Genomic DNA, 16551 nt, shown 5'->3' on the forward strand with positions numbered 1-16551 from the left:
AATAGGGGAAGGACACGACTAATTCATGGTCCCATTACTTTCTATGTTAAATTCCTCCGTTCAAACCCTACCAGCAGGCACACCTCTTGTTTTAAGTTCAAATAAAGTGGCAATCATTGCATTTCAAAGCAACACTTTAAGCTGCTGCTTAATTTGATGAAAAGCTACAACTCTATCTAGCTACTGAGAAGTGATACAATGTTTATATATAAGCACCACATAGACAGTAACAAGAAAGGCTGATAACCTGTGAACTTTTAGACGGCAGCAATTTCAATATTTAGACTTATATTAATGTTTTGACTTTTGAGCCTCCTCACTCTCAGTTCGTACAAGTTATAGCAGATACTAGTATGTGATACGTATGATAGGGGACGTTTAATCTATACCTATAAAATGCATCGGATCAGAGGTATAGTAACTGTGAACCCTAAACACAGTGCCAAGCTTAACTTCACCATACGTATCATGAATAGTATCCAACTACTTCCTGTAATTGACTTTTAGGTCAATTTAAGTTTGTCCCGTTCAATAGTTTGTCCCGTGCATAATTATGTCATATTGCATGCAACTTTAAAATACTAGAATACAGCTTAATTGTATACTTACTGTTTAGACTTGACGTGTATTTTCTGTCTTAACTACTTTCTTCATAGACACCAAAAATGTGGTTCAAACTAGAATTTCAATGCCTTTGATTGATACCTTTTCTGAAACTGTTGACAGTAATCTGCTAAATGATAAAATACAAAATGAGTTTCTTTCGCAAATAGGGGAAGGACACGACTAATTCATGGTCCCATTACTTTCTATGTTAAATTCCTCCGTTCAAACCCTACCAGCAGGCACACCTCTTGTTTTAAGTTCAAATAAAGTGGCAATCATTGCATTTCAAAGCAACACTTTAAGCTGCTGCTTAATTTGATGAAAAGCTACAACTCTATCTAGCTACTGAGAAGTGATACAATGTTTATATATAAGCACCACATAGACAGTAACAAGAAAGGCTGATAACCTGTGAACTTTTAGACGGCAGCAATTTCAATATTTAGACTTATATTAATGTTTTGACTTTTGAGCCTCCTCACTCTCAGTTCGTACAAGTTATAGCAGATACTAGTATGTGATACGTATGATAGGGGACGTTTAATCTATACCTATAAAATGCATCGGATCAGAGGTATAGTAACTGTGAACCCTAAACACAGTGCCAAGCTTAACTTCACCATACGTATCATGAATAGTATCCAACTACTTCCTGTAATTGACTTTTAGGTCAATTTAAGTTTGTCCCGTTCAATAGTTTGTCCCGTGCATAATTATGTCATATTGCATGCAACTTTAAAATACTAGAATACAGCTTAATTGTATACTTACTGTTTAGACTTGACGTGTATTTTCTGTCTTAACTACTTTCTTCATAGACACCAAAAATGTGGTTCAAACTAGAATTTCAATGCCTTTGATTGATACCTTTTCTGAAACTGTTGACAGTAATCTGCTAAATGATAAAATACAAAATGAGTTTCTTTCGCAAATAGGGGAAGGACACGACTAATTCATGGTCCCATTACTTTCTATGTTAAATTCCTCCGTTCAAACCCTACCAGCAGGCACACCTCTTGTTTTAAGTTCAAATAAAGTGGCAATCATTGCATTTCAAAGCAACACTTTAAGCTGCTGCTTAATTTGATGAAAAGCTACAACTCTATCTAGCTACTGAGAAGTGATACAATGTTTATATATAAGCACCACATAGACAGTAACAAGAAAGGCTGATAACCTGTGAACTTTTAGACGGCAGCAATTTCAATATTTAGACTTATTTAAATGTTTTGACTTTTGAGCCTCCTCACTCTCAGTTCGTACAAGTTATAGCAGATACTAGTATGTGATACGTATGATAGGGGACGTTTAATCTATACCTATAAAATGCATCGGATCAGAGGTATAGTAACTGTGAACCCTAAACACAGTGCCAAGCTTAACTTCACCATACGTATCATGAATAGTATCCAACTACTTCCTGTAATTGACTTTTAGGTCAATTTAAGTTTGTCCCGTTCAATAGTTTGTCCCGTGCATAATTATGTCATATTGCATGCAACTTTAAAATACTAGAATACAGCTTAATTGTATACTTACTGTTTAGACTTGACGTGTATTTTCTGTCTTAACTACTTTCTTCATAGACACCAAAAATGTGGTTCAAACTAGAATTTCAATGCCTTTGATTGATACCTTTTCTGAAACTGTTGACAGTAATCTGCTAAATGATAAAATACAAAATGAGTTTCTTTCGCAAATAGGGGAAGGACACGACTAATTCATGGTCCCATTACTTTCTATGTTAAATTCCTCCGTTCAAACCCTACCAGCAGGCACACCTCTTGTTTTAAGTTCAAATAAAGTGGCAATCATTGCATTTCAAAGCAACACTTTAAGCTGCTGCTTAATTTGATGAAAAGCTACAACTCTATCTAGCTACTGAGAAGTGATACAATGTTTATATATAAGCACCACATAGACAGTAACAAGAAAGGCTGATAACCTGTGAACTTTTAGACGGCAGCAATTTCAATATTTAGACTTATTTAAATGTTTTGACTTTTGAGCCTCCTCACTCTCAGTTCGTACAAGTTATAGCAGATACTAGTATGTGATACGTATGATAGGGGACGTTTAATCTATACCTATAAAATGCATCGGATCAGAGGTATAGTAACTGTGAACCCTAAACACAGTGCCAAGCTTAACTTCACCATACGTATCATGAATAGTATCCAACTACTTCCTGTAATTGACTTTTAGGTCAATTTAAGTTTGTCCCGTTCAATAGTTTGTCCCGTGCATAATTATGTCATATTGCATGCAACTTTAAAATACTAGAATACAGCTTAATTGTATACTTACTGTTTAGACTTGACGTGTATTTTCTGTCTTAACTACTTTCTTCATAGACACCAAAAATGTGGTTCAAACTAGAATCTCAATGCCTTTGATTGATACCTTTTCTGAAACTGTTGACAGTAATCTGCTAAATGATAAAATACAAAATGAGTTTCTTTCGCAAATAGGGGAAGGACACGACTAATTCATGGTCCCATTACTTTCTATGTTAAATTCCTCCGTTCAAACCCTACCAGCAGGCACACCTCTTGTTTTAAGTTCAAATAAAGTGGCAATCATTGCATTTCAAAGCAACACTTTAAGCTGCTGCTTAATTTGATGAAAAGCTACAACTCTATCTAGCTACTGAGAAGTGATACAATGTTTATATATAAGCACCACATAGACAGTAACAAGAAAGGCTGATAACCTGTGAACTTTTAGACGGCAGCAATTTCAATATTTAGACTTATTTAAATGTTTTGACTTTTGAGCCTCCTCACTCTCAGTTCGTACAAGTTATAGCAGATACTAGTATGTGATACGTATGATAGGGGACGTTTAATCTATACCTATAAAATGCATCGGATCAGAGGTATAGTAACTGTGAACCCTAAACACAGTGCCAAGCTTAACTTCACCATACGTATCATGAATAGTATCCAACTACTTCCTGTAATTGACTTTTAGGTCAATTTAAGTTTGTCCCGTTCAATAGTTTGTCTCGTGCATAATTATGTCATATTGCATGCAACTTTAAAATACTAGAATACAGCTTAATTGTATACTTACTGTTTAGACTTGACGTGTATTTTCTGTCTTAACTACTTTCTTCATAGACACCAAAAATGTGGTTCAAACTAGAATCTCAATGCCTTTGATTGATACCTTTTCTGAAACTGTTGACAGTAATCTGCTAAATGATAAAATACAAAATGAGTTTCTTTCGCAAATAGGGGAAGGACACGACTAATTCATGGTCCCATTACTTTCTATGTTAAATTCCTCCGTTCAAACCCTACCAGCAGGCACACCTCTTGTTTTAAGTTCAAATAAAGTGGCAATCATTGCATTTCAAAGCAACACTTTAAGCTGCTGCTTAATTTGATGAAAAGCTACAACTCTATCTAGCTACTGAGAAGTGATACAATGTTTATATATAAGCACCACATAGACAGTAACAAGAAAGGCTGATAACCTGTGAACTTTTAGACGGCAGCAATTTCAATATTTAGACTTATTTAAATGTTTTGACTTTTGAGCCTCCTCACTCTCAGTTCGTACAAGTTATAGCAGATACTAGTATGTGATACGTATGATAGGGGACGTTTAATCTATACCTATAAAATGCATCGGATCAGAGGTATAGTAACTGTGAACCCTAAACACAGTGCCAAGCTTAACTTCACCATACGTATCATGAATAGTATCCAACTACTTCCTGTAATTGACTTTTAGGTCAATTTAAGTTTGTCCCGTTCAATAGTTTGTCCCGTGCATAATTATGTCATATTGCATGCAACTTTAAAATACTAGAATACAGCTTAATTGTATACTTACTGTTTAGACTTGACGTGTATTTTCTGTCTTAACTACTTTCTTCATAGACACCAAAAATGTGGTTCAAACTAGAATTTCAATGCCTTTGATTGATACCTTTTCTGAAACTGTTGACAGTAATCTGCTAAATGATAAAATACAAAATGAGTTTCTTTCGCAAATAGGGGAAGGACACGACTAATTCATGGTCCCATTACTTTCTATGTTAAATTCCTCCGTTCAAACCCTACCAGCAGGCACACCTCTTGTTTTAAGTTCAAATAAAGTGGCAATCATTGCATTTCAAAGCAACACTTTAAGCTGCTGCTTAATTTGATGAAAAGCTACAACTCTATCTAGCTACTGAGAAGTGATACAATGTTTATATATAAGCACCACATAGACAGTAACAAGAAAGGCTGATAACCTGTGAACTTTTAGACGGCAGCAATTTCAATATTTAGACTTATTTAAATGTTTTGACTTTTGAGCCTCCTCACTCTCAGTTCGTACAAGTTATAGCAGATACTAGTATGTGATACGTATGATAGGGGACGTTTAATCTATACCTATAAAATGCATCGGATCAGAGGTATAGTAACTGTGAACCCTAAACACAGTGCCAAGCTTAACTTCACCATACGTATCATGAATAGTATCCAACTACTTCCTGTAATTGACTTTTAGGTCAATTTAAGTTTGTCCCGTTCAATAGTTTGTCCCGTGCATAATTATGTCATATTGCATGCAACTTTAAAATACTAGAATACAGCTTAATTGTATACTTACTGTTTAGACTTGACGTGTATTTTCTGTCTTAACTACTTTCTTCATAGACACCAAAAATGTGGTTCAAACTAGAATCTCAATGCCTTTGATTGATACCTTTTCTGAAACTGTTGACAGTAATCTGCTAAATGATAAAATACAAAATGAGTTTCTTTCGCAAATAGGGGAAGGACACGACTAATTCATGGTCCCATTACTTTCTATGTTAAATTCCTCCGTTCAAACCCTACCAGCAGGCACACCTCTTGTTTTAAGTTCAAATAAAGTGGCAATCATTGCATTTCAAAGCAACACTTTAAGCTGCTGCTTAATTTGATGAAAAGCTACAACTCTATCTAGCTACTGAGAAGTGATACAATGTTTATATATAAGCACCACATAGACAGTAACAAGAAAGGCTGATAACCTGTGAACTTTTAGACGGCAGCAATTTCAATATTTAGACTTATTTAAATGTTTTGACTTTTGAGCCTCCTCACTCTCAGTTCGTACAAGTTATAGCAGATACTAGTATGTGATACGTATGATAGGGGACGTTTAATCTATACCTATAAAATGCATCGGATCAGAGGTATAGTAACTGTGAACCCTAAACACAGTGCCAAGCTTAACTTCACCATACGTATCATGAATAGTATCCAACTACTTCCTGTAATTGACTTTTAGGTCAATTTAAGTTTGTCCCGTTCAATAGTTTGTCCCGTGCATAATTATGTCATATTGCATGCAACTTTAAAATACTAGAATACAGCTTAATTGTATACTTACTGTTTAGACTTGACGTGTATTTTCTGTCTTAACTACTTTCTTCATAGACACCAAAAATGTGGTTCAAACTAGAATTTCAATGCCTTTGATTGATACCTTTTCTGAAACTGTTGACAGTAATCTGCTAAATGATAAAATACAAAATGAGTTTCTTTCGCAAATAGGGGAAGGACACGACTAATTCATGGTCCCATTACTTTCTATGTTAAATTCCTCCGTTCAAACCCTACCAGCAGGCACACCTCTTGTTTTAAGTTCAAATAAAGTGGCAATCATTGCATTTCAAAGCAACACTTTAAGCTGCTGCTTAATTTGATGAAAAGCTACAACTCTATCTAGCTACTGAGAAGTGATACAATGTTTATATATAAGCACCACATAGACAGTAACAAGAAAGGCTGATAACCTGTGAACTTTTAGACGGCAGCAATTTCAATATTTAGACTTATTTAAATGTTTTGACTTTTGAGCCTCCTCACTCTCAGTTCGTACAAGTTATAGCAGATACTAGTATGTGATACGTATGATAGGGGACGTTTAATCTATACCTATAAAATGCATCGGATCAGAGGTATAGTAACTGTGAACCCTAAACACAGTGCCAAGCTTAACTTCACCATACGTATCATGAATAGTATCCAACTACTTCCTGTAATTGACTTTTAGGTCAATTTAAGTTTGTCCCGTTCAATAGTTTGTCCCGTGCATAATTATGTCATATTGCATGCAACTTTAAAATACTAGAATACAGCTTAATTGTATACTTACTGTTTAGACTTGACGTGTATTTTCTGTCTTAACTACTTTCTTCATAGACACCAAAAATGTGGTTCAAACTAGAATTTCAATGCCTTTGATTGATACCTTTTCTGAAACTGTTGACAGTAATCTGCTAAATGATAAAATACAAAATGAGTTTCTTTCGCAAATTTATAGGAAGGACACGACTAATTCATGGTCCCATTGCTTTCTATGTTAAATTCCTCCGTTCAAACCCTACCCCTGAAGGCACACCTCTTTTGTTTTAAGTTCAAATAAAGTGGCAATCATTGCATTTCAAAGCAACACTTTAAGCTGCTGCTTAATTTGATGAAAAGCTACAACTCTATCTAGCTACTGAGAAGTGATACAATGTTTATATATAAGCACCACATAGACAGTAACAAGAAAGGCTGCTAACCTGTGAACTTTTAGACGGCAGCAATTTCAATATTTAGACTTATTATGTTTTGACTTCTGAGCCTCCTCACTCTCAGTTCGTACAAGTTATAGCAGATACTAGTATGTGATACGTATGGTAGGGGACGTTTAATCTATACCTATAAAATGCATCGGATCGGAGGTATAGTAACTGTGAACCCTAAACACAGTGCCAAGCTTAACTTCACCATACGTATATATCATGAATAGTATCCAACTACTTCCTGTAATTGACTTTTAGGTCAATTTAAGTTTGTCCCGTTCAATAGTTTGTCCCGTGCATAATTATGTCATATTGCATGCAACTTTAAAATACTAGAATACAGCTTAATTGTATACTTACTGTTTAGACTTGACGTGTATTTTCTGTCTTTTATAACTACTTTCTTCTTAAGACACCAAAAATGTGGTTCAAACTAGAATTTCAATGCCTTTGATTGATACCTTTTCTGAAACTGTTGACAGTAATCTGCTAAATGATAAAATACAAAATGAGTTTCTTTCGCAAATTTATAGGAAGGACACGACTAATTCATGGTCCCATTGCTTTCTATGTTAAATTCCTCCGTTCAAACCCTACCCCTGAAGACACACCTCTTTTGTTTTAAGTTCAAATAAAGTGGCAATCATTGCATTTCAAAGCAACACTTTAAGCTGCTGCTTAATTTGATGAAAAGCTACAACTCTATCTAGCTACTGAGAAGTGATACAATGTTTATATATAAGCACCACATAGACAGTAACAAGAAAGGCTGCTAACCTGTGAACTTTTAGACGGCAGCAATTTCAATATTTAGACTTATTATGTTTTGACTTCTGAGCCTCCTCACTCTCAGTTCGTACAAGTTATAGCAGATACTAGTATGTGATACGTATGGTAGGGGACGTTTAATCTATACCTATAAAATGCATCGGATCGGAGGTATAGTAACTGTGAACCCTAAACACAGTGCCAAGCTTAACTTCACCATACGTATATATCATGAATAGTATCCAACTACTTCCTGTAATTGACTTTTAGGTCAATTTAAGTTTGTCCCGTTCAATAGTTTGTCCCGTGCATAATTATGTCATATTGCATGCAACTTTAAAATACTAGAATACAGCTTAATTGTATACTTACTGTTTAGACTTGACGTGTATTTTCTGTCTTTTATAACTACTTTCTTCTTAAGACACCAAAAATGTGGTTCAAACTAGAATTTCAATGCCTTTGATTGATACCTTTTCTGAAACTGTTGACAGTAATCTGCTAAATGATAAAATACAAAATGAGTTTCTTTCGCAAATTTATAGGAAGGACACGACTAATTCATGGTCCCATTGCTTTCTATGTTAAATTCATCCGTTCAAACCCTACCCCTGAAGGCACACCTCTTTTGTTTTAAGTTCAAATAAAGTGGCAATCATTGCATTTCAAAGCAACACTTTAAGCTGCTGCTTTATAATTTGATGAAAAGCTACAACTCTATCTAGCTACTGAGAAGTGATACAATGTTTATATATAAGCACCACATAGACAGTAACAAGAAAGGCTGCTAACCTGCGAACTTTTAGACGGCAGCAATTTCAATATTTAGACTTATTATGTTTTGACTTCTGAGCCTCCTCACTCTCAGTTCGTACAAGTTATAGCAGATACTAGTATGTGATACGTATGGAAGGGGACGTTTAATCTATACCTATAAAATGCATCGGATCGGAGGTATAGTAACTGTGAACCCTAAACACAGTGCCAAGCTTAACTTCACCATACGTATATATCATGAATAGTATCCAACTACTTCCTGTAATTGACTTTTAGGTCAATTTAAGTTTGTCCCGTTCAATAGTTTGTCCCGTGCATAATTATGTCATATTGCATGCAACTTTAAAATACTAGAATACAGCTTAATTGTATACTTACTGTTTAGACTTGACGTGTATTTTCTGTCTTTTATAACTACTTTCTTCTTAAGACACCAAAAATGTGGTTCAAACTAGAATTTCAATGCCTTTGATTGATACCTTTTCTGAAACTGTTGACAGTAATCTGCTAAATGATAAAATACAAAATGAGTTTCTTTCGCAAATTTATAGGAAGGACACGACTAATTCATGGTCCCATTGCTTTCTATGTTAAATTCCTCCGTTCAAACCCTACCCCTGAAGGCACACCTCTTTTGTTTTAAGTTCAAATAAAGTGGCAATCATTGCATTTCAAAGCAACACTTTAAGCTGCTGCTTTATAATTTGATGAAAAGCTACAACTCTATCTAGCTACTGAGAAGTGATACAATGTTTATATATAAGCACCACATAGACAGTAACAAGAAAGGCTGCTAACCTGTGAACTTTTAGACGGCAGCAATTTCAATATTTAGACTTATTATGTTTTGACTTCTGAGCCTCCTCACTCTCAGTTCGTACAAGTTATAGCAGATACTAGTATGTGATACGTATGGTAGGGGACGTTTAATCTATACCTATAAAATGCATCGGATCGGAGGTATAGTAACTGTGAACCCTAAACACAGTGCCAAGCTTAACTTCACCATACGTATATATCATGAATAGTATCCAACTACTTCCTGTAATTGACTTTTAGGTCAATTTAAGTTTGTCCCGTTCAATAGTTTGTCCCGTGCATAATTATGTCATATTGCATGCAACTTTAAAATACTAGAATACAGCTTAATTGTATACTTACTGTTTAGACTTGACGTGTATTTTCTGTCTTTTATAACTACTTTCTTCTTAAGACACCAAAAATGTGGTTCAAACTAGAATTTCAATGCCTTTGATTGATACCTTTTCTGAAACTGTTGACAGTAATCTGCTAAATGATAAAATACAAAATGAGTTTCTTTCGCAAATTTATAGGAAGGACACGACTAATTCATGGTCCCATTGCTTTCTATGTTAAATTCCTCCGTTCAAACCCTACCCCTGAAGGCACACCTCTTTTGTTTTAAGTTCAAATAAAGTGGCAATCATTGCATTTCAAAGCAACACTTTAAACTGCTGCTTAATTTGATGAAAAGCTACAACTCTATCTAGCTACTGAGAAGTGATACAATGTTTATATATAAGCACCACATAGACAGTAACAAGAAAGGCTGCTAACCTGTGAACTTTTAGACGGCAGCAACTTCAATATTTAGACTTATTATGTTTTGACTTCTGAGCCTCCTCACTCTCAGTTCGTACAAGTTATAGCAGATACTAGTATGTGATACGTATGGTAGGGGACGTTTAATCTATACCTATAAAATGCATCGGATCGGAGGTATAGTAACTGTGAACCCTAAACACAGTGCCAAGCTTAACTTCACCATACGTATATATCATGAATAGTATCCAACTACTTCCTGTAATTGACTTTTAGGTCAATTTAAGTTTGTCCCGTTCAATAGTTTGTCCCGTGCATAATTATGTCATATTGCATGCAACTTTAAAATACTAGAATACAGCTTAATTGTATACTTACTGTTTAGACTTGACGTGTATTTTCTGTCTTTTATAACTACTTTCTTCTTAAGACACCAAAAATGTGGTTCAAACTAGAATTTCAATGCCTTTGATTGATACCTTTTCTGAAACTGTTGACAGTAATCTGCTAAATGATAAAATACAAAATGAGTTTCTTTCGCAAATTTATAGGAAGGACACGACTAATTCATGGTCCCATTGCTTTCTATGTTAAATTCCTCCGTTCAAACCCTACCCCTGAAGACACACCTCTTTTGTTTTAAGTTCAAATAAAGTGGCAATCATTGCATTTCAAAGCAACACTTTAAGCTGCTGCTTAATTTGATGAAAAGCTACAACTCTATCTAGCTACTGAGAAGTGATACAATGTTTATATATAAGCACCACATAGACAGTAACAAGAAAGGCTGCTAACCTGTGAACTTTTAGACGGCAGCAATTTCAATATTTAGACTTATTATGTTTTGACTTCTGAGCCTCCTCACTCTCAGTTCGTACAAGTTATAGCAGATACTAGTATGTGATACGTATGGTAGGGGACGTTTAATCTTTACCTATAAAATGCATCGGATCGGAAGTATAGTAACTGTGAACCCTAAACACAGTGCCAAGCTTAACTTCACCATACGTATATATCATGAATAGTATCCAACTACTTCCTGTAATTGACTTTTAGGTCAATTTAAGTTTGTCCCGTTCAATAGTTTGTCCCGTGCATAATTATGTCATATTGCATGCAACTTTAAAATACTAGAATACAGCTTAATTGTATACTTACTGTTTAGACTTGACGTGTATTTTCTGTCTTTTATAACTACTTTCTTCTTAAGACACCAAAAATGTGGTTCAAACTAGAATTTCAATGCCTTTGATTGATACCTTTTCTGAAACTGTTGACAGTAATCTGCTAAATGATAAAATACAAAATGAGTTTCTTTCGCAAATTTATAGGAAGGACACGACTAATTCATGGTCCCATTGCTTTCTATGTTAAATTCCTCCGTTCAAACCCTACCCCTGAAGGCACACCTCTTTTGTTTTAAGTTCAAATAAAGTGGCAATCATTGCATTTCAAAGCAACACTTTAAGCTGCTGCTTTATAATTTGATGAAAAGCTACAACTCTATCTAGCTACTGAGAAGTGATACAATGTTTATATATAAGCACCACATAGACAGTAACAAGAAAGGCTGCTAACCTGTGAACTTTTAGACGGCAGCAATTTCAATATTTAGACTTATTATGTTTTGACTTCTGAGCCTCCTCACTCTCAGTTCGTACAAGTTATAGCAGATACTAGTATGTGATACGTATGGTAGGGGACGTTTAATCTATACCTATAAAATGCATCGGATCGGAGGTATAGTAACTGTGAACCCTAAACACAGTGCCAAGCTTAACTTCACCATACGTATATATCATGAATAGTATCCAACTACTTCCTGTAATTGACTTTTAGGTCAATTTAAGTTTGTCCCGTTCAATAGTTTGTCCCGTGCATAATTATGTCATATTGCATGCAACTTTAAAATACTAGAATACAGCTTAATTGTATACTTACTGTTTAGACTTGACGTGTATTTTCTGTCTTTTATAACTACTTTCTTCTTAAGACACCAAAAATGTGGTTCAAACTAGAATTTCAATGCCTTTGATTGATACCTTTTCTGAAACTGTTGACAGTAATCTGCTAAATGATAAAATACAAAATGAGTTTCTTTCGCAAATTTATAGGAAGGACACGACTAATTCATGGTCCCATTGCTTTCTATGTTAAATTCCTCCGTTCAAACCCTACCCCTGAAGGCACACCTCTTTTGTTTTAAGTTCAAATAAAGTGGCAATCATTGCATTTCAAAGCAACACTTTAAACTGCTGCTTAATTTGATGAAAAGCTACAACTCTATCTAGCTACTGAGAAGTGATACAATGTTTATATATAAGCACCACATAGACAGTAACAAGAAAGGCTGCTAACCTGTGAACTTTTAGACGGCAGCAACTTCAAAATTTAGACTTATTATGTTTTGACTTCTGAGCCTCCTCACTCTCAGTTCGTACAAGTTATAGCAGATACTAGTATGTGATACGTATGGTAGGGGACGTTTGATCTATACCTATAAAATGCATCGGATCGGAGGTATAGTAACTGTGAACCCTAAACACAGTGCCAAGCTTAACTTCACCATACGTATATATCATGAATAGTATCCAACTACTTCCTGTAATTGACTTTTAGGTCAATTTAAGTTTGTCCCGTTCAATAGTTTGTCCCGTGCATAATTATGTCATATTGCATGCAACTTTAAAATACTAGAATACAGCTTAATTGTATACTTACTGTTTAGACTTGACGTGTATTTTCTGTCTTTTATAACTACTTTCTTCTTAAGACACCAAAAATGTGGTTCAAACTAGAATTTCAATGCCTTTGATTGATACCTTTTCTGAAACTGTTGACAGTAATCTGCTAAATGATAAAATACAAAATGAGTTTCTTTCGCAAATTTATAGGAAGGACACGACTAATTCATGGTCCCATTGCTTTCTATGTTAAATTCCTCCGTTCAAACCCTACCCCTGAAGGCACACCTCTTTTGTTTTAAGTTCAAATAAAGTGGCAATCATTGCATTTCAAAGCAACACTTTAAACTGCTGCTTAATTTGATGAAAAGCTACAACTCTATCTAGCTACTGAGAAGTGATACAATGTTTATATATAAGCACCACATAGACAGTAACAAGAAAGGCTGCTAACCTGTGAACTTTTAGACGGCAGCAACTTCAATATTTAGACTTATTATGTTTTGACTTCTGAGCCTCCTCACTCTCAGTTCGTACAAGTTATAGCAGATACTAGTATGTGATACGTATGGTAGGGGACGTTTAATCTATACCTATAAAATGCATCGGATCGGAGGTATAGTAACTGTGAACCCTAAACACAGTGCCAAGCTTAACTTCACCATACGTATATATCATGAATAGTATCCAACTACTTCCTGTAATTGACTTTTAGGTCAATTTAAGTTTGTCCCGTTCAATAGTTTGTCCCGTGCATAATTATGTCATATTGCATGCAACTTTAAAATACTAGAATACAGCTTAATTGTATACTTACTGTTTAGACTTGACGTGTATTTTCTGTCTTTTATAACTACTTTCTTCTTAAGACACCAAAAATGTGGTTCAAACTAGAATTTCAATGCCTTTGATTGATACCTTTTCTGAAACTGTTGACAGTAATCTGCTAAATGATAAAATACAAAATGAGTTTCTTTCGCAAATTTATAGGAAGGACACGACTAATTCATGGTCCCATTGCTTTCTATGTTAAATTCCTCCGTTCAAACCCTACCCCTGAAGGCACACCTCTTTTGTTTTAAGTTCAAATAAAGTGGCAATCATTGCATTTCAAAGCAACACTTTAAGCTGCTGCTTAATTTGATGAAAAGCTACAACTCTATCTAGCTACTGAGAAGTGATACAATGTTTATATATAAGCACCACATAGACAGTAACAAGAAAGGCTGCTAACCTGTGAACTTTTAGACGGCAGCAATTTCAATATTTAGACTTATTATGTTTTGACTTCTGAGCCTCCTCACTCTCAGTTCGTACAAGTTATAGCAGATACTAGTATGTGATACGTATGGTAGGGGACGTTTAATCTATACCTATAAAATGCATCGGATCGGAGGTATAGTAACTGTGAACCCTAAACACAGTGCCAAGCTTAACTTCACCATACGTATATATCATGAATAGTATCCAACTACTTCCTGTAATTGACTTTTAGGTCAATTTAAGTTTGTCCCGTGCATAATTATGTCATATTGCATGCAACTTTAAAATACTAGAATACAGCTTAATTGTATACTTACTGTTTAGACTTGACGTGTATTTTCTGTCTTTTATAACTACTTTCTTCTTAAGACACCAAAAATGTGGTTCAAACTAGAATTTCAATGCCTTTGATTGATACCTTTTCTGAAACTGTTGACAGTAATCTGCTAAATGATAAAATACAAAATGAGTTTCTTTCGCAAATTTATAGGAAGGACACGACTAATTCATGGTCCCATTGCTTTCTATGTTAAATTCCTCCGTTCAAACCCTACCCCTGAAGGCACACCTCTTTTGTTTTAAGTTCAAATAAAGTGGTAATCATTGCATTTCAAAGCAACACTTTAAGCTGCTGCTTAATTTGATGAAAAGCTACAACTCTATCTAGCTACTGAGAAGTGATACAATGTTTATATATAAGCACCACATAGACAGTAACAAGAAAGGCTGCTAACCTGTGAACTTTTAGACGGCAGCAATTTCAATATTTAGACTTATTATGTTTTGACTTCTGAGCCTCCTCACTCTCAGTTCGTACAAGTTATAGCAGATACTGGTATGTGATACGTATGGTAGGGGACGTTTAATCTATACCTATAAAATGCATCGGATCGGAGGTATAGTAACTGTGAACCCTAAACACAGTGCCAAGCTTAACTTCACCATACGTATATATCATGAATAGTATCCAACTACTTCCTGTAATTGACTTTTAGGTCAATTTAAGTTTGTCCCGTTCAATAGTTTGTCCCGTGCATAATTATGTCATATTGCATGCAACTTTAAAATACTAGAATACAGCTTAATTGTATACTTACTGTTTAGACTTGACGTGTATTTTCTGTCTTTTATAACTACTTTCTTCTTAAGACACCAAAAATGTGGTTCAAACTAGAATTTCAATGCCTTTGATTGATACCTTTTCTGAAACTGTTGACAGTAATCTGCTAAATGATAAAATACAAAATGAGTTTCTTTCGCAAATTTATAGGAAGGACACGACTAATTCATGGTCCCATTGCTTTCTATGTTAAATTCCTCCGTTCAAACCCTACCCCTGAAGGCACACCTCTTTTGTTTTAAGTTCAAATAAAGTGGCAATCATTGCATTTCAAAGCAACACTTTAAGCTGCTGCTTAATTTGATGAAAAGCTACAACTCTATCTAGCTACTGAGAAGTGATACAATGTTTATATATAAGCACCACATAGACAGTAACAAGAAAGGCTGCTAACCTGTGAACTTTTAGACGGCAGCAATTTCAATATTTAGACTTATTATGTTTTGACTTCTGAGCCTCCTCACTCTCAGTTCGTACAAGTTATAGCAGATACTAGTATGTGATACGTATGGTAGGGGACGTTTAATCTATACCTATAAAATGCATCGGATCGGAGGTATAGTAACTGTGAACCCTAAACACAGTGCCAAGCTTAACTTCACCATACGTATATATCATGAATAGTATCCAACTACTTCCTGTAATTGACTTTTAGGTCAATTTAAGTTTGTCCCGTTCAATAGTTTGTCCCGTGCATAATTATGTCATATTGCATGCAACTTTAAAATACTAGAATACAGCTTAATTGTATACTTACTGTTTAGACTTGACGTGTATTTTCTGTCTTTTATAACTACTTTCTTCTTAAGACACCAAAAATGTGGTTCAAACTAGAATTTCAATGCCTTTGATTGATACCTTTTCTGAAACTGTTGACAGTAATCTGCTAAATGATAAAATACAAAATGAGTTTCTTTCGCAAATTTATAGGAAGGACACGACTAATTCATGGTCCCATTGCTTTCTATGTTAAATTCCTCCGTTCAAACCCTACCCCTGAAGGCACACCTCTTTTGTTTTAAGTTCAAATAAAGTGGCAATCATTGCATTTCAAAGCAACACTTTAAGCTGCTGCTTAATTTGATGAAAAGCTACAACTCTATCTAGCTACTGAGAAGTGATACAATGTTTATATATAAGCACCACATAGACAGTAACAAGAAAGGCTGCTAACCTGTGAACTTTTAGACGGCAGCAATTTCAATATT

This window comes from Mytilus trossulus, chromosome 13 (genome assembly GCF_036588685.1).
Source record: "Mytilus trossulus isolate FHL-02 chromosome 13, PNRI_Mtr1.1.1.hap1, whole genome shotgun sequence".
NCBI lineage: Eukaryota > Metazoa > Mollusca > Bivalvia > Mytilida > Mytilidae > Mytilus > Mytilus trossulus.